Here is a 21162-nt window from a genome sequence, read left to right as displayed (position 1 = left end):
TATTAAACACTATAATATTATTATTATACACACTATAATATTATTATTATACGCTAAATTTTTTAATCTAATATATAACCTAAAACAAAGGTTGCTACCCCCAATAATTAATTATAGTTGTAATATATTATATTATTTTAATATAATATGTAATATATTATTTATAAATAATATTATTAAACACTATAATAATATTACTATACACACTATAATAATATTATTATAAACTAATTTTTTTATATAATATATAATCTAAACAAAGGTTGCTACCCCCAATAATTAATAATAGCTATAATATATTATATTATTTTAATATATAACATAAATCTTAATAATATAATATTGAGTATACAAATAATAATGTTCATAATATTATTATTATACACTATGTTCTTTTATATAATATATAACATAAATTATATTAACAAATTATTGTAATAGAGAAATATTTATTTCTTTATTAAAAAAAACATATAAATTCTCTAATTTATTCACTAATTGCCCTTTTAAGAGGAAGAAAAATGGAAGTACGAGGAAAGCAAAATGCAATATCCCCATCTCTCATATATGATTCCCCTGGAGAATGTGTAAGATATTCTAATCATTCTTAAAGTTGGTAGAGAAACCATCTTTAAGATAGCCAATTCTCATTATTAGTATGTAGAACGTGCAAGAGTCACTCCCAATAGCTCCTTCATTTGAAAAGGAAAATTTGTTTTAATCCTTAGTCATTTACACACAATGATATTTATGTCTTTCAGTATTTAGAACTCCCTCTATTCTCTGTGTTTCTCTCTCGCACTAAACTTCATTCACTTAAAAGTTGCTCAGGTGGAGTTACAATGGAGGTCACAACAACTATAGAGTGGGTGGCAGGAGATGCATCAACAATCTTGTCAAGCCGCTTAATTCAACTAGTTCAAGATAGAGTGATTGTAAGCCATCAATATTTGCCAGATTCAGATGTGTCATGTGGGGATAGTCCAAAGTGTTTGGCCGTTGTTGGGGATTATATTGCTATTGGAAAGGGTTTTATAAATGGCACAAAGAATGCATCTTACACCATAGTTCATGAGCACATGCAAAAATCCTCACCCAAGGGTAGACAATATGCAAGGAAAGGGAGATCAGTTTCTTGGGTGGCTGATTTGATATTTTTGAGCCTCACTTTTGGTGGAGTGGTCTATGGTGCCACTGAATCTAGGCTCCTTGGGATACAATATCTGAGGACCATGTGTGGTATGGAGTGGGTTGGCTACATCAACTCTTGATGATTCTGGCTGGTTGTTGATTATGACATCGATGGAAGGTAATATTTCATGTGTTGGAAGCTTGCAAGCATTTACTTTTGTCTTGCAATTTGGTTGATAAAAGTTATGTTATGTTTTATAGGAGAGATAATGGGGGCTGGGTTGAGCACTATTGCCGTGTATCAGATTTGGAGATTTGGTGCTGTGTTATTGTCATGCTGCCATGAAGCCATAGAAGTTTGCACTATTGTAACAATATTTGGCTTGTCTCATCTTCCTCCTTCATCTCACATGTCATAATAGTCATCAGCTCTTGGGCACTACAAAAACATGCACACACCTAGTTAGCTCCATCCAAATATGTTATTGTTTTAACACAAATTATTTATTTGATATAGCTATAAGTAATCTTACCTTGGATCATACACATGGCATACCATAGTGACCCATTCTAGTACTCTATGAGTATGGTCAAATTGAACCCATGACATGTTGAGGTCCCCATTTCCATCTCTTCTCATCCTATTTACAATATCTACACCAGAGGTAGGTCCTTTTGTAGATATCTTGAATAAACATCTTTCGTCTAAAAACCCTTGTCATGGGAATTGGCTTCCATGGAGAAAAGGATACCTAGAATTTTTCTTTAGTGGCAAGAGGCTATCATAGCCTTCTCCCATTGGAATCTTTAATTTCTTCTCTTTGCAACTATTCTCCTAAGCGTTTCCCCTTGTAAAATCTTTTCAAGAGTGACCTGTTTTCGAAGCCAGCTTCAAAGCAAAAAGAAATCACATCACAAAGGAAAGTATGCATATGACATATTTGTAGGTTTTGAAAATTGCAAACAACTAAACACAAATAGCTATAGAAAAGCATGACTTACTTTCTATAGACATGATCTTTGCACACAAGGCCAAAAATATTTTTGGTTGTCTTGCTTGCCTCCAATAAACCCAACCAAAAGATTTTGGACTCTATTGGTACATCACACAATGCTAATAAATTCAGCTTCTCCAGTGTTGCAAAGCTATCCACATCCCACTTTAAGGACCACACTTTAGCCCGCCATGTATCACCATGCTTTGGATCAATAGTGTCAAGGATCTACACGAATGGATAGCACTCTCAACACACTATGTCCAAAATTAACAGTGTCTTGAAACACAAATAGAGTCACACGATATAATCTCAATAGAAATGCAATTCATCATTGCAAAACACACTACAAAGTACCTTCCCTATGAAATCACCATATCTCCCGTGGCCAATTCCTCCATCTCCTTGGCTTCAAATTTTTTCACCTCATCTTCTCTCATGGTCAAGCGCACTTGCTTAGACTTTTTGTTCAAGGCTTGAGTAATATGAACCTTCACATAACATCGAATATCATCACATGACAATTTAAAGCAAAGCATAAGTATCAAACGAATCTTAAGCTACCAAATACTCACATTACAAACAAGCCTGCCCAAGTATCACGAGTAAGAGGGTACCAAGGCTTGGCTCCCTTTGTATTATTCTTTCTAATCAAAGTAATTAACTTTCTATCTCTCTCTGGAAAATCTTTCATGTAATCATCATTGTTGGCAGCACTAATGTTGGCACAATTCACAATCTCGTCTTGCAAGGTTGTGGTTACCAAATCATGGTATTCAAGATTTAAAAAATGAAGACAAAAAATTACAATTTTCTCAAGAAAAACACCACATGATCAAAATCCCAAACATAAATTTATAAGAAACTTACTAATTCATCCTTTGAAGGCTTGCCAAAAGAGCAATCTCTCTCACACATGTAGTATCAATGATCGTACACAATACACATAGGGGGGGGGGGTGCTTTGCTCTTGTTTGAGAAAATCTTTCTTTAATAGCTTGTGTCCAAGCCGCCATACGATGGTTGCCCTCCCACACATAAAACACCAAAAGGATGTGTAAATCTGGTCTACTTCTTACCTCCTTCTCAAACTCCCTATTAATGTCATGCCAAATAGCATCCCATCCACTAGCAATCTCATCATCCACATAGGTAGTCTCTTTTTCACATGTCCAAAGGGAAAGCCCTCTTTGCCAAATGCAATCTTTAGACCAGAAACATCTTCCCTTAAACCCCCAACATAGGCATAAGGAATAAGTCTGCAACACAAAGGGATCATAGGACATTGAAAACAACCAAACAATCTAGTTTTTTGCATGATATCCTCACTTTGTCAATGTAAATCTTATTCTCATCTTTGTTATCTTCCAATGGAGGCACCTTTGATCTCATCACATAAGCACAATCTGTAAGAAAGCTTCTTTGCCATTACTCTCATCCATAAGAGAGCCACTCGGCAAAGAGCCAATCATTGTCTGACTGTCAACCTCCTCCCCAGCATCCTGAACACCCTCAATCTTAGTCTCCACCACACGACTAATTTGATCCAAGCTAATTGTTGCCTGAGACTCCCCTTCCTTTTCAACTGCTTATGCCTTTTCTCTTTTGGTACGCTTTCCCTTGCCACTAGTGGTGGATCGCTTGCACATCAAAAAATACAGACACGACCATTAATCCTTCCAAACACAATCATTTATCCTTCAAAACAATACCATTCAACTATGCATCTCAAAAAGCTTAACCATTCAACTATGCTATATGGAGGCTATATGCTGCCAACCCCATTAATTATGTAGAGTTCTCCAATCAATTCTATCCTTATGTAGTTGCTATAGAAAAGTTTCTTTGACCTAACTTTATAAGACTTCCCTCGTGCATGCACCTTTACTAGTCAATCATCTATAACCCCTTACCGTTGAAATTGATTTGAGAAACTTAGTAAATCCTACATCCATTTAATCACCATCTATCTCCACACATTCGGCAATAAACAAGATTGATAGACACAACCAAACCAACTCCTTCACTCGCATATGTTCCCAAACATACTTGAGTAGCTAATGAGCAAAAAACTCATAATATGACTAGAGACATTAAATAGGCATAATATGTCCTTGAATTTTTATAAACATAAAAAAAACCCAAAAAAAAGGCCGCACTAATGTGGCCTGTTTCTAGGGTTTCTTTCTCTTTTAAGATACTTTAGCTTAAGCTTAGAAGAGCATTACGCTTAGAGGAGCATTAAGCTTTAATCACATAAAAAAAGAAGAGCTGGACGCTTTTATCAATCAAAGAAGAGCATGAAAGAGCTTTGATATTTTATAAACATAAAAAAACCCCAGAAATAGGCCGCGCCGGCACGACCTGTTTCTGAGGGTTTTTTTTATGTTTGTAAAATATCAAAGCTCTTACTTGCTGGGGCTAAATAAAGTGTATGAAAGTAGAAAAAGTTTTGATAGCAATATAGGAACCTCACTTTTTAAAACGTAGCCTTTCACTTATAGTCACACACATTTATAAAACCCCTTGTATACAACATATAAAAAAGAGGTTTTGTTGTTTTGATATCATTTTCATAATAGGAACTAACTACCTACCCTATCACTTTATATTCACCCATGTTCATAAAACCTTTTTTTATAACACATAAAAAAGAGGTATTGCTCTTTATACAGAAAAAAGGGGGATATATCCATGTTTACATACGTTACATATGAATATATTCGTCATGTGTGTATAAAGTTATATAAACTATGGAAGTGCCCACTTTGAGGTTTCCATCCAAGTTTAAGTATATGCGATTGTTATATTCTATGTGAGTGTCCACTTTGAGATTTCCATCCAAGCTTACAAATATTATGTGTGATTGTTTTATTTAATGTCTTTATCTAAATTATACTCTTAGCCAAACTAAATGGATTTCATAGAATACAACAAATGTTAAAATTTTACATTACAAAAGAATCACATAAATGCAATTTTAATTTAAAAATATTAAATAAATAAATTCTAATTATTGATATTTAAAATAGAAATAATCTAACTAAAGGCAATATGTAAATGTTAAACTAAAACATGAACTTATTATAAAAATTTAAAACATAACTATATATATAATCAAAATCATATAAATAAAATTGTATATTAACATAATAAGTATTATATATGTATATATCTGTATGTATTCATGTACATTGATATAATAAATATTATATAAATATATGTATAAAAACATATCACATATACATGTGTGTACGCACAGTGCGCATGTACATACATGCATACACAGAAGGAAGAGGGAAGCACATACATGCATACACGCTTTTATCAATCAAAGAAGAGCATGAAAGAGCTTGGATATTTTACAAACATTAAAAATCCATCTTAACCACTTGCATTGCTCAACTTAAGTGATTTTTTCATCACATATTGAGTTTATCTCTAGCATATATTTGTAATCACTTGTAAAGGGTTAGACACTGTCTGAGCACTGAAATCAAGGCTCAAGGTATGACTCCCTTCCAATAATGGAGCATGTAGAAGTCGTCTCAAGATTTAATGGTGATGGTTTTTTTACATGTCAAAGCAAGACCATATACTTGCTTATGCGTAAGGGGATTTGACACCTTATTGAGAGGATGAAGAAGTGGAGGTTGAGCCACTTCAAAACAACAAAGCATTGGGCCTCATCACTCAAAATCTTGGTGATGATGTGATTAGTCACATTGCTGGCATCAAGGATGCCAAGTTGGCATGGCAAGAACTTAACAAGATTTTCGGCACCGACTCAAAGAGCTAAAAGAGCTCAAAGATCAACCTTCTCATGCAGTTCTACATGCTCGACAAGAAGGAGATAGAGACCATGGCACAACACATCAATAAATTCAAAGGTATCAAGCAACAACTTAGTGTATTAAAGAAAGTCATTGAGGAAGATGAATCTATTGCCGTATTGCTAAAAAGTGTTGACAAAGAACCTTATGAATCAATTTTTGCTACACTTAAGAATGTGCCCAATACTAAACTTCAAGATGTAAAGAATCATCTCTACTTGAAAAAGAATCCAAATTCAAAGATAAAGAATCATTCAAATCACATTCAAGTGAGCAAGCACTGTATAGAAAAATGGTGGGAGATTTCAAAGGACAAATCAATCAACATCTCAACTTCCAAGATGCTATCAGTGTGGAAAACTTGGTCATACCAAGAATGAATGTCGTAATAAAGATAAACCAAAGCTTGTTTATGACTATTGTGGAAAAATTGGTCACCTAGAAGAACATTTCTATAAAAAAAAGAAGCAGGCAAACTACATCGAGGCCAAAGCTATCCCAGCTGAAGACGTGCTCTTCTAAAGAAAGAACCATTGTACTTTTCACCCCTCTTGTCTCTACAAAAGTGTGATGTAATCAGCCTCTGAGGCCATATAATGCACTCAAGCTGAAATTCATAGACAAAGTCGCATAAAGGCCAAAGTAGCCTAGCACAAGGGGAGAGAAAGGAAGAGTGAAAGCCTAAAAATTGTACCCAAACTAGCATCAAGGGGGGTGTTGAAATGAGTGATGCTAGAGTGCCAAATCACCTAGACAAGTTATCCCACATGAGCTATCATAGCTTTGTTGTAATTTCCTCATATAAAAGGAGGACATTTGAGGCATCGAAATACAAGCACAACATCTCAAGTCTTTTTGTGAGTACAAGTTTCCATCTTATAACCTAACTGAACTTGAGTCTAAACTTAATTTGCACACACTCATCACCATAAGTATTGTTCACTTTTATCCACCTTAGATTAGTGTTATAATTAATATAGGATTAGGATATAATTAGATATTTGATTGTCATTAGGGAGCTTGATCCTTGAATTTCATCATAGACTAGCCTCTTCCACCTGTGTATGACTGCTGCTGTGAATCGTTGGACCGTTGTTGTCCAAAATTCTGATTTCCTTGTCGACCACCACCTTGGTCTCGACCACGGGCCTCTACCTCTACCTCTACCTGAATTAGAGTAGAAGGCATGTTCTTGCTTTGTGAAGAAGAATCCTCACCTAAAGCCTTTTCTTATATGAGATCAGCATAGATATCAAGTCCTGAAAGTTGGGAATATTCTCCCTTAACTGCTGTAAGATTCCTCCCTCCAGCTTTTGAGGTGTGCAAGTGTAAGAACCTCCCCTTCTGATCTTATAATTTCCCCTCTCTGAAATAAAATAAAGATCCCGTTTTACCCGAGAGAGAAAATATCTAGAGAGAGGTAATCCAAAATTGAGATATTTTTGGATATAAAAATCCTCCTAGTGTCTAAAATGGTTTCCCTTGAAACAGAAATTCAAAAAGAACTTTCTAATGTGCAATTGGAATTAATTAAAAATAGGTATAAAGGACCTTAGCCTAGGGGTCCAGATTTTCAGAAATTTTTGGATAATGGTCCAATTAAGGTTCCTATGGGCCAATAGGATCAATCCAAGTGTGGGGAGGAGATAAATCTAATTTATAAAAGAAAAATACCCAAAAATGAGTAAATTCTCACATAAGATGAAGAGTTGACTGAGTACAAGGTTTATTAGTAAAAAACTATGAATATTACTAAAAAAATGAGATATTTTGGGTATAATGATACATTTTTCACACCTTGGTAAGGAGAAGGGGGCTCTTCAAGGGGGTGCCTATTTCACATGTGTGGAGGAGGTTTAAACTCAAAAAATAATAAGATTTTTATCTCTCCTCTCTCCTATTTCAAAACTAGATCCAAAAAGTAAGCTGAACTGACCCAAAAATGGTCAAAAATTGACCAAACTGTTTTGGAAAATTCTAGAATCAGTTTGCTTGGTTAGAGGCTCAATTTTTCCTATAAATAGAAGCCTTCTCCTTTGTAAAAGCTTAATGATGTTTATGCACTATTACTCTGCTCTTGTCGTCCTGAGCCATCTACATTGAATTTTTTAATGATTCAATTGTTTTTGGCCTAATCCTCTCCAAAGTGAATTGGTGGCCACTCTTGCTTCAAACAAGAGTAGAACCCTCAATCCCTCAAGCCAAAGGAGAGCTTACAAGCTCTATGTAAGTTAATTTTCTTACTTGTTTAATTTTAAATCTATGGTTTTCTTAATTTTTATGTTTTGCAGTTAATTGAATTAAATTCAAATGCTATGCCTTGATGAAAAGGCCAACCCCTTCTCTTCTTTACATTTCAACCTCTCTTAATCCTAGAAAGATTAACTAAGGGATTAATTAAACTCTTCTTATTATTTGAATTTTAGAAAATTGTATAGATTAGAGTTCTATGAATGTGATTTGGTTTAATTTAAGTTAAAATAGAATGATAAAAATGAGAAATGGTCAGCCATACAAAGGAGGTTATGGAAAAATTTTCTAAAATTTTGTGAAAAAGAAAGTTTGTTTTTATGTTATTCCAAAAGAGTAATTCCCACCATTTTTTGCATCTAAAAGAAATATTCTAATTACTCCATGTACATATTCACCTATGAATATGCATGGATATCACTGATATTAATTATTAAAATTAATTTTTATGCATAGAAAGATGCATAAAGGATTTATTTTTATTTCAAAAGTGTTATCCTCATTAAATTAATTTTTATGCATAGAAAGATGCATAAAGGATATATTTTTATTTCAAAAGTGTTATTCTCATTAAATTGATTTTTATGCATAGAAAGATGCATAAAGGATATATTTTTATTTTAAAAGTGTTATTCTCATTAAAATTGATTTTTATGCATAGAAAGATGCATAAAGGAATGATTTTTATTTCAAAAGTGTTATTCTCATTAAATGGATTTTTATGCATAGAAAGATGCATAAAGGATTTATTTTTATTTCAAAAGTGTTGTTCTCATTAAATTTGATTTTTATGCATAGAAAGATGCATAAAGGATTTATATTTATTTCAAAAGTGTTGTTCTCATTAAATTTGATTTTTATGCATAGAAAGATGCATAAAAGATTTATTTTTATTTCAAACGTGCTGTTCTCATTAAATTTGATTTTTATGCATAGAAAGATGCCTAAAGGATTTATTTTTATTTCAAAAGTGTTGTTCTCATCAAATTTGATTTTTATGCATAGAAAGATGCATAAAGAATTTTTATATCAAAATTAGAATTGTCTTAAATTCTATGAATAGATGTGATGAGATGTGAGATGTGAATCAAATAAATGTGAATGAATGGATGGATGGATGTGATGTGAATAGAGGTGATGAGATGTGAGGTGAATAGAAAGTGTTGTTCTCATCAAATTTGATTTTTATGCATAGAAAGATGCATAAAGAATTTTTATATCAAAATTAGAATTCTCTTAAATTCTATGAATAGATGTGATGAGATGTGATGTGAATCAAATAAATGTGAATGAATGGATGGATGGATGTGATGTGAATAGAGGTGATGAGATGTGAGGTGAATAGATGTGATGAGATGTGATCTGAATCAAATAAATGTGAATGGATGGATGGATGGGATGTGATGTGAATAGATGTGATGAGATGTGAGGTGAATAGATGTGATGAGATGTGATGTGAATCAGATAGATGTGAATGAATGGATGGATGGATTTGATGTGAATAGAGGTGACGAGATGTGAATAGAGGTGATGAGATGTGAGGTGAATAGATGTGATGAGATGTGATGTGAATAGATGTGAATCAGATAGATGTGAATGAATGGATGGATGGGTGTGATGTGAATAGAGGTGATGAGATGTGAGGTAAATAGATGTGATGAGATGTGATGTGAATCAGATAAATGTGAATGAATGGATGGATGGGATGTGATGTGAATAGAGGTGATGAGATGTGAGGTGAATAGATGTGATGAGATGTGATGTGAATGAGATAGATATGAATGAATGAATGGATGGATGTGATGTGAATAGAGGTGATGAGATGTGAGGTGAATAGATGTGATGTGAATCAGGATGTAAATGAATGATATGGGACATTAGAAGAATTCGGAGCTCATTTGGGGGCCCTGTAAGAAATTCACTATTTTCTTATTTATCTTGCTCTTAAACTATGTAAAATAGTCACAACAGGTCCAAAACCGTCAGTTTGAGGCAATAAATATATTGTTGCTCACAAACAACGAGGTCTTATCATTAAAAGCTTTGAGAAGATACCTTTTTCATAGGTTTGGCTCACACGTATGAATGATTCTTCTATCAGTATTACATAACTAATCCCTTTCATTTCGAATTTAAAAATGTTAGCGTCTTCTTCAACTCTCAAACAAAATAATATATAGCAAGAAAGAATACATCGCATTGTTGCGAAATATGGCAGAAGGAGAAACCAATAGGAAATGACTTCATCATTTCCATGTCGACTTGGAACAACAGTAAGCACCGATATTGAAGCGCCAAAAGAGTTTGCATCTATGCACTGAGCAAAGAGACATGCTGCGGAAAGGAGGTTTGCAGCATATAGACTTGTGGTGTGACGGAGGCATCTATCCAACATGCATCATTAGAAATTCAACACCTCCATTCTCTAATCCAACAACTCTATTGAAGTTTGTAGGCAATGGAGTAAATGGATTGTATGGATACGTCTCAGCTCAATGTGCTAATACAAATATGTACAAGAATTTATATCTACGAGAGGAGGCAAACACAAGGCAAGATAAGATAGAGTGTGTGGCATTGAAGCAACTTCTAGAAAATGAGAAGGAAGAACATAAAAAGACAAAGGCAATGCTACTGAAAGCGAGGAGAAAAGGCACTGTATTAGGAGAGAGACTACGGAATAGAAAAATCCGGAACATTGCAGAGTTGAAGGCTGGCTCTCGAGGATGTAAGCGTAGAATTTAAAAAGTAAGGTATGACGATATCTCATTGGTTAAGTTCCATTAATGAGCATCCAAATTGTTTAAATGAATGGTGAGTTATAATTATCTCATTGTATAATTGTAGATGTGTTTCTTTCTTGTTGTAGGAAAATTTTAAGGCTTGGTGAAGTAAATGAAAATTCCAATCTTGTTCCAGTGAAGCAAATAAAAGGTTTAGTCTCTAAAGTTGTCGTGCAGAGCTTGATAGATGAAAAAAGTTCAAAAGGGTGAAACGTGATGCTATCAAAAAGTTTATATCAGAAAGTAGAGTTGATGTCGAAAAAATTCAAGAAGCCCTAGATATGAGTGGGGTGAGTAGAAAAGGATATGCTTCAATCTTTAACATCGTTTCTTCTACTCTCAAAGATCATCGGATAAAACGTGCATTGTTACCCAAAGAGGTCTTCTAAATCAGGAAATAGATGACTTCATTGGACAATATTTACATATCGAAAATGTATATGAAGGGGCCAAAGGAAGGACTATATATGATCCTTTGAATAATATTTTTGTGGAGCTGCAACAATTACAGAGAAGAATGGTGGAGTTTTATAACATCACATTTGAGGAATGTAAAGGAGTTTTAAAGTTTGTTGTTAAGCTTGATGAATGTGAAATTGTAAAGGAAAAGAAGATAGAAAGAGTGACTATTACCTTGATGAATCGGGCACTTGATCCATCAATCACAAAGACCAGTTCAAAGTACTTTAGCATTCAATCAGAAAAACATGTATGGTGGTTGGGATCATTTGAGGTATGGATTTTCTTATTTTGGTGTTAGTATTTGTTGAATATACATGTATATTTTTTAATAAACTTCTACCATATATCATTCTATTGTAATGGCAGGTGAATACAAAGGACCATGAAACACTTAATTGGGTTTTTCAACAGACAAACATACCCCCTCAACTGTAAGGAGTCAAATTTTAGGGAGTCATCTTCATGTTCCAGGCAAAGGTGATTTTCAAGTAGAATGGCATATGGCAGGTGATCTTAAGACATTGAAGTGTATGTACAATATCAGTAAAGGGGGTAACTCCAAACCTCCTTCTTTGTATTGTAAACAACCAGCCCATGTCTTGGATTTCAAATGGTGGAGAAGAGCACCCAATAGGGACAAGGAAGATCCAAATTTTAAAGCAGTTCTTGATATTCCATTATGCAATGTTCACATTTGCACATTGCATGCATTGTCTAGAATTATTGAGAAACTTGTTTTTCTATATATTGGATTTGCCTGGAAACTTCGGCCTGAGGTGAAAAGAAAAGAGGCAATACAATAATTGGAAGCGGTATTATCAGAAATTGGTCTACATGGTGGAGATGTTCATATAACAAAAGATCTTAAGAAATCTACAAATGGTAAAGAGGTACCTATCAAGCCATCCATTGGTGGAGTAAAGGCCCGAAGGTTTTTATCACGTCCACAAAATACAACAAGAAAAGGGGGTAGACAATCACAATATATATCCAAAATAAAATAGTGTGTGGAAGCAAGTCCCCAATGCAGTAAAAGATCATCAGGCAGATGGGATGGCACGAGATGTCAAGGCTGAGGTGTGGAAATTGTTGGACAAGCTATTTGTTTATTGTGACAAAGTTTCTTGGAACAAAAATGATCAAGATGCATTTCAGAAGAGGTTAAGAATTTCAGAAAGGCAATGAAGGAAGCATGGACAACTTACAACATAACCCATTACATGGTGACAACACTAACTTCCACCCAAGTGTTCAATTTTGAGAGCAAAATATTTGTATTTTCTGTGTTTTCTAATGCTAGATTCTTTCTGTGTCCAAACAGCATATTATCTACAATCACCTTCCATTCTTTGTAAAAAAGTATGGATGCCCTACAATCTGGTCTACACAAGGAATGGAAAAATCACACTACATGGCCCGTAATGCTTTCTTTAGACATACACAACATTTTGAAGGAAAACAGAAAGGCAACAGCTTAAAGGAAGTTTTTCAATGGTTTTATCAAGGCGTACTTCAAAAGATCAAAACAAGGAGAAAGGTCAATGCATCTCAAGTCAAGATAGCCTTTCAAGTAGCTCAGAAGCAGAGAAGACAAAAAATTTTAGAGAGTTCAAATTCAGCAGAGAGACATGCTGAATGGAGAAAATCAAAGGTCTTTGTAGATCACAAATGGGTGGATAGAATACAAGTGTAAATGTTGTGTATCTCATAATCTCATAATTGAAAACACTTCTCAAATTTCGATGCATAGAAATACAGAATGTGTGTTTACAATTCCTTTGTGGTGGATGCAGAAGAATACAAGTGTAAAAATTATGTACCGCATAATTGAAAACAGTTCTCAAATTTTGATGCATAGAAAATACGAAATACAAAAGATACAGCAGAAATAAATTGTTGTTCTATGCTAAATATACAATGAGAATCATCTTATAGCTATTGGCCTTAGGGTTTCTCCCAAGGTCTACCAATGGGAACCCTCCCTTTCACTTTACTTGGAGACTTCTTTTTCTTCAATGACACCACGGTGCTCTGAGATCTTCCTTGTTCTGGTGAGGTTGGTTCTCGAGCACTTTCTCCTTCCTCCAATTTCTTTGGTGATCCCAATAGTGCTGGCTCTCGGTTTCGTATAAGTTTGTGCTTTCCATAAGGCTCGAGACTGAGAGGATTCTTTACACCAGCAGCGAGCACATAGGCAGTATATGATAAAAAATATCCTGCTCTAGAGCACTGTTTTCCGGAATAATAGCCAAAGATATGTAAGGCAGACCTCTTCTCTATCAATATCACTTTGTCTGCAGACCATGAAAGGGAATGGCCACCCAGGGCCTCTGACATACACTTTAAAAAGAGAATTATTGCTTCCCCATTGTTGCTCATTGACCCATGGTATATCAACAATTTGGCATTACATAAGTCTGCAAGGAAATGGGAAAGACTTGACAGTTTACCCAAGCCAGTAACTCTGCTTCCTTTGGACCTCAAGAGGAAGGTATCATCTTCAATATCTAACTTCATGTAGACAATATTGTCAAATTACCTAAATGGTCACTAGAACTCAAAAGCAGGGATTGAAATATCACAAAAGTACACAAATAGGATGCCATTACCTTCATATTCTCATCCTGCTCAAGCAAGTTCTCTTTCCACAATGAGATACTATGTTCTGATGTTTGCTCAGAATGATGTGCCAGAGCTGAGCTTCCAGTGAGATTCATACAGGCTTGTACCTCTTTAAAGACTTCATCATCCACCTCTTGAAAATTACTTGCCTCCTTAAAACACGTAGAAAGTTCCAATGTAGGATTGAACTTGTCTTCTAGGTCCAGCAAGGGATCATCATCTATCATTACTTCCTTGTCCACCTTGTAGGATTGAGCTATCTACGAGGCCAAGTGCATAGTCCTCTCTTAGATTGAAAATGCACAATATGTCATTTAGGAAAACATATTCTCTACCTTCTATCTTGAATGATGGAAGGATGGGAACAGCATAACTGGAACTATCAAGCTCAATTTTATCCATTGTAATTGCATCTCTTAAAGTCTTTGATTTCAGAGATATAAGATCAAGTGCTGGATAGCAGACTTCTCCTCCTCTACATTAATGATTTGCTCCTCATATTGAAGGTCTTCACTCTGCTCACTTGCCAACTCCTCCTCCCTTTCTTCATATTCTTCCAAGTCATGTTCTTGAGTAGACTTTTCAGAACACCAAACTCAACATAATGTAAATAATTGCAAATGCAAAGCTCTCCTCCAATATCCTACAGCCCCTCTTGTGGAGATTACAGATACCCTTGAAGCAGCAAGGTAGAACATCAAATCTCCTGTTCAATTGATACCTCAGCTTATCACTTTGGCATAAGTCCTTGATATGCACAAAAGCTTCATCCTTATTCACAATCCTTCCATCACATGTCATCTGTCTAAACACCTCAAATTGTTCCTCCAAAAAGTGCTTGTGCTAAGCAACAATGTCAGTCAATTTGAAAGGAGTGTTGAACATCCTGTGAAATGTTGGATACTCCTTTTGGGCATTGGACTTTTGGAGAAACTCAAAAAGCTGTAGGTCTGATGACTTTTGCTCTTCCAAAAGCTTCTTTGGCTCACTAGATTTGATTACTCCTTTGCTACTGGTACTCTGCTTCTTAGCTGTAATGTGCAAAATACAACAGCAGAAATAAAAAATAATTCATATTTTCTCAAATAGAGAGGAGTAAATTCAAATATTGCTCACCTGGACTTTCCTCATCTTTGATAGAGTATTTTGACAAGTCCAATGTTCTCTTGGCTGGAGCATTATCCAAAACTGTACATGTACACATAAAGATACACGCAGAGAAGAGAGAAAACCATTACATAATACATTGGTATTGGCCAGACAAATACATAATACTTTGTTCACAAAACGCGATTTTGACATGTCTGCAGCCAGAACATTGAAATCGTGTTTCATTGTGAAAATTCTTTGTATGCCTTAGAACTCATAAACTAGCATATGTTATTAATAGAGAGGACACAAAAGAAAGTAGTGAGGACTCTGCTAGAAAACGCGATATTATGTCTCCCTAAAGCAAAACCATCCTATATCACGTTCTCCCTCAAAACAACCTTTCCATATTGGAAGTACTACAACTCCAGTTACGACGAGACAAAAGTTATAGAATAAAACACTATAAGATATAATTGAGAGCAATTAGAACAGTACCTCTTTTTCCTCTATCCATGCCCTCCAAAGAAAAGTGTATGTAGGACGACCTTGAATAGGTGTGGTTTAGGGTTGTAGCAGAATCTTGTGTCTATTTCGTATTGCAGTGCAGGGTAAGAGGCTAACGCTTGAAGAGGACAGCTTTGGATGGGTGCTTGAGTGAAGGGGATGGTGAAATTGGTCAGTAGATGGTTGTGTGGAGGAGAACGTAAAAGGACACGAAAAAAGAATCTGCACAGAAACCGAGGACAAATCATAATGACGCACGTGGCAACAAGTACCGTTGATCACACGTGTGACATTTATGGTGCACGTGCCACGCGGGCATGAATTTCGAGGCATAAAGTATACAATGTGATAGTATACTTGACCTCCTCACATGTCTGTTCAGTACAACATCTCCTCCACAGAAAGGCGTTCTTCGAATGAAGGATAGCATTCAGCATCTCCTTCTCCGACTGAAAGATACCGTCATCATATCCCCAGCTCATCAGTAGTCAAGTACAGAGCATTTTGAGAGGATTGCACCATCTGAGAGGTATCACTCTGGTAAACTGAATTCCTGTATTTTATTCCTTATATATATTCGATGAATAGTCAAGTCTTAAAAAAATCCTTTCAAAAAATGAAGTGCATGTAGATTTTATTGTCAATCCATTTCTGTCGGGAAACACGATTTCCATGGGTATTTGCTTCGAAGACCCTGAAAATCACATTTTATTGTTGCAAAATCTTAGGCTTTTCCGTCCTTTCATAATCCATCACTATAAATAAAATGGAATTATTTGTGATGAGAACCTTTTTTCCATCAAATGGTTTAGTGGGTAAAAGCGATATGAACCTTTTTTCCATCAAATGTTCTAAAATCGCATTTTCTGGCAAACTCTTCCTTTGACATGCTATCTTGTGGATTAGGTAGATTCCGGTCTATTCTAATGACATATTGAATTTCCTGTTCTCCTCTTCCATTTTTGTTCCATGATAGTTGCTATTATTGTACCTATTTATGAGTGGAAGCTTACCTTATGGATGTCATCTTTAAAGTTAATTAAATATTTTGCTTATTACTCTTTCAGTTTTGATGGCAAGAACAAAGGAAACTACAAGGAGCAAGGGAAGTGGGCCTAACTTGGCAGTGACTGGAGGTCAAAGTCCTTCAAAGGGGAGGTCAAAGTCCTCCAAGAAGGGCAAGCCCATGCACATGCTCCAGATAAGCCAGAAGAAGAGAATCAATCAGGGAGCAAATGTTCTCAGGGAGATCACGAAGGCACAAAAGGCTGTAGGCTTTGCAATGCCCATGGCTCCTTTCCAGAGACTTGTGAGGCAAGTATGTGACAATTGGGGTGTCGGATTCAGGTGGTGTAGGACACGCCTTCTCACCCTACAGGAGGCAGCAGAGGATTTTCTCATAGAGTTCTTCTAGGATACCATGCTAGTTGCTGCCCATGCACATAGGGTGGCAATAATGAAAAAGGATATTAACACGTTAGCGAGAGTAAGGTACACATATGATAAAATTCTGAATTCAGAAGACTGGGATGATATTAAGATGAGAGACATCTTATTAATACTACCAAGCAGGAAGCAATCTAAGGATGAGGTGAAGATAGAAGAGGTCACACACAACTATGAGACTAGAGGGAAGTCAGCCTATGAGGATTTAATGAAACAATAAGTGAAGGATTCATCTTCGGACCTAGAGTCAGAAACACTTGTTAAGGATTTGAAGATACAGGAGAGGCTTCTAGAATTGGGGCCCAAAATTAAAATAAAATTAGCGACCACTGAATTTGATATGGCTGATTTGGAGTTCAGGCTCACTAGAGACTGTATAAAAGCTCTTTCCCAGAGGAAGTCGTACCTGACAGATACTCTCATCTTAGCTACTCTCTAGTACATGTTTTCCAAGATTAATTTTTCTACAAAAGTATCAATCCTTTTCAATCTCAAACTGAGTCTTTGAGTCTTTCCTTGTGTAGCATGTTCAAGAGCAAATTGCATCCTGGGGTTATGCACAAGATCTTCATCACTGATCTAGGAATCTCTTTCAAGCTCAGAGATCACACAGAGAGCAGTGCAAACATTGCAAAATGGTTCAATTACTGCAATTTTGAAGTAGTTGATGTCATCCCTAATACGAGTAAGAGGGTACCAAGCCTCGACTCCCTTTGTATTCTTCTTTCTAATCAAAGTAAGAGGGTGCCAAGCCTCGGCTCCCCTTGTATTCTTCTTTCTAATCAAAGTAAACTTTCTATCTCTCTACGGCAAATCTTTCATGTAATCATCATGATTGGTAGCACTAATGTTGGCACAATTGAAAATCTCATCTTGCAAGGTTGTGGTTACCAAATCATGAGTATTCAAGCTTTAAAAAATGAAGATAAAAATTTACAAAACATGATCAAGATCCCAAACATAAATTTATAAGGAACTTACTAATTCATCCTTTGAAGGCTTGCCCCAAGAGAGCGATCTCGCTCACACGTGTAGGATCAATGATCATACACAATACACAGTGGTGCTTTTCTCTTGTTTGAGAAAATCTTTCTTTGATATCTGGTGTCCAAGCCACCGTATGATGGTTGCCCTCCCACACATAAAACATCCTACCCACAATGATGTGCAACTCTGGTCTACTTCTTACCTCCTCCTCAAACTCCCTATTAATGTCATTCTAAATAGCATCCCATCCACTAGTAATCTCATCATTCACATAGGTAGTCTCATTTATCCTTCAAAACAATACAATTCAACTATGCATCACCAAAAAAATTGACCATTCAACTATGCTATATGCTGCCAACCCCATTAATCATATAGAGTTCTCCAATCAAATCTATCCTTATGTAGTTGCTATAGAAAAGTTTCTTTGACCTAACTTTATAAGACTTCCCTCGTGTATGCACCTTTACAAATCAATTCATCTATAACCCCTTACCGTTGACATTGATATGAGAAACTTAGTAAATCCCACATCCATTTAACCACCATCTATCTGCACACATTCGGCAATAAGCAAGATTGACAGACACAACCAAACCAACTCCTTCACTCACATCATGTTCCCAAACATACTTGAGTAGCTAATTAGAAAAAAACTCATAATATGACGAGATATTAAATAGGCATAATATGTCCTTGAATTTTTACAAACAAAAAAAAACCAAAAATAGGCTGCTGCACTGACGCGGCGTGTTTCTAGGGTTTTTTTCTCTTTATAGACACTTTAGCTTAAGCTAAGAAGAGCACTAAGCTTTAATCACATAAAAAAAGAAGAGCTGGACGCTTTTATCAATCAAAGAAGAGCATGAAAGATCTTTCATATTTTCAGACATTAAAAAAACCCCAAAAATAGGCCACATCAACGTGGCCTGTTTCTGACGGTTTTTTTATATGTTTGTAAAATATCAAAGCTCTTACTTGCTGGGCTAAATAAAGTGTATGAAAGTAGAAAAATCTTTGATAGCAATAGGAACCTCACTTTTTAAAACATATCCTTTCACTTGCATTCACACACATTTATAAAACCCCTTATATACAACATATAAAAAAGAGGTTTTGCTGTTTTGATATCATTTTCATAATAGGAACTCACTACCTACCCTATCAGTTTATATTCACCCATGTTCATAAAACCTTTTTTAATAACACATAAAAAAGAGGGGGATATATCCATGTTTACATACGTTACATATGAATATATTCGTCATGTGTGTATAAAGTTGTATAAACTATGGCAGTGTCCACTTTGAGGTTTCCATCCAAGTTTAAGTATATGCGATTGAACTATATTCTATGTGAGTGTCCACTTTGAGATTTCCATCCAAGTTTACCAAATACAAAAAGTATTATTTCATGAATATGATCAAACTTGCTTAACAAGATGAGGCCAGGTGGTAGTTTGCAACATATGTGGGTCCATTTCAACCATGTTCACAGGGTGTCTGGGTGGCCCACTATGTCTTCCCATCTATACGATCCATTCATTCATGAATTGGTCACCATAGCTACGTGTGAATTTAGAGTTAAGGATCGGCATGCACAAATAGAATTTTGGAAAATGTTGAATATAATGGTTCATCAAAATAGCTTTGATAAAGTTGAGTTTTGTGGATTCATGACAGATGAAGCAAATGCTAATTGGATCACTATTCATACTGTTTATTTTGGAGGGGCGAAGAAAATATTGCCTGAGAAAGAGAGAAGTTGTATTTTTCATTGGGAGAAAAGTATGGTAAGGCACTTGCGTAAGTGTATTCGACCATATTTCATTGAGGAACATAAGTCTCTATGTAGAAAATGGAAAAATGCACCTTCAGAGAGCCGCACTAATGCTTGTAAAAATGAGATTCAAAAGTTTTGGTTTTCAGGCCATGCTATGTAGGGAGATATTCCTCTGTTGGAGACATGGCTAGCTTGGTGGGCTATTAGGGCTTTTCATTGGGGATTTCGTTTGTTACTCAGGAGGACTCCGATGTTTTTATTCCAAGGACAAACTTTGTTGAGGCTGAAAGATCCCTGCCCCCTCCGCACAATTCGGGGGTGCTAGTAGCGGAAGTAGCACTTCTTACGTAGGGCAGAGCCTCTCACTCGGGGCCTCGTCCATGAATATCCAGACAAGAGACTAATCCCTCGGTTCTTCCAAAACTGAACCCGGAGAAACTTCCCTCGCCCAGAAAGCACGGACGATTCCTCCACGATATTTTTATTCTAATGTAGTCAAGAGCCTTAACTAACCATACTGATCTGATCGAACCCCTAAGTCACATGGTCAGATCAAGGAAGAAACTTGCACTTGGATCATAGAGACCAACGCTTTTTTCCTCATCGAGAGGCACAGCCGTTGATTCTTTTCCATAGAACAAGACTATCCGGGATTTGCTTCATCTATCATACCATAACAGAATTGAGTCTCATTTTAGGGATCCATCAGTCCAGCCTCCAGTCCCATGGGTTAGCCAACCACCCAACCACTATTGTGATAGGATCCATTTAGGAATTTGGTTATGTTTGGTCTCGGGTACCAGGGAAAAGAGTTCCTAGGCCCCCTCACCGGCGCTTCATGCAAACTTTAAGATAGTCACACCACTTACACACCCAATATGAAATTGCTTGTTTCACAGATTCAACTATCTTTAAAACAATCTTTTAATGAAACCATAGTATCACTGATCATAATCCTCCAAAATATCCGATTGAATTCTAATTTCCAATCATTCTTTCATTGGTATACCTTTGGCATCATTGGCAACCAGAACGCTCACCACCTGTCCACTCAGGGGCCTTTTCAATAGTTCCTAGCTCATAGTACCTGGAAATATATTCACTTATAAAAATCCAAATGGACTCTCCGTTGAAGATCAGCAAGATCAAACAACAGATCCATATAAAAGAGCCATGGACTCATCTGTTGAGGACCAGCAACAAGGTCAATCAACCATATCCATGCCCAAGTTCAGAAAACAACTCTAACACCTTGTTCCATTTTTCTTCCTCGAC

This window comes from Cibotium barometz, chromosome 11 (genome assembly GCF_041138505.1).
Source record: "Cibotium barometz isolate CiBa-2024 chromosome 11, ASM4113850v1, whole genome shotgun sequence".
NCBI lineage: Eukaryota > Viridiplantae > Streptophyta > Polypodiopsida > Cyatheales > Cibotiaceae > Cibotium > Cibotium barometz.
The sequence above is the reverse complement of the archived record's forward strand: the minus strand, read 5'-3'. Positions refer to the sequence as shown.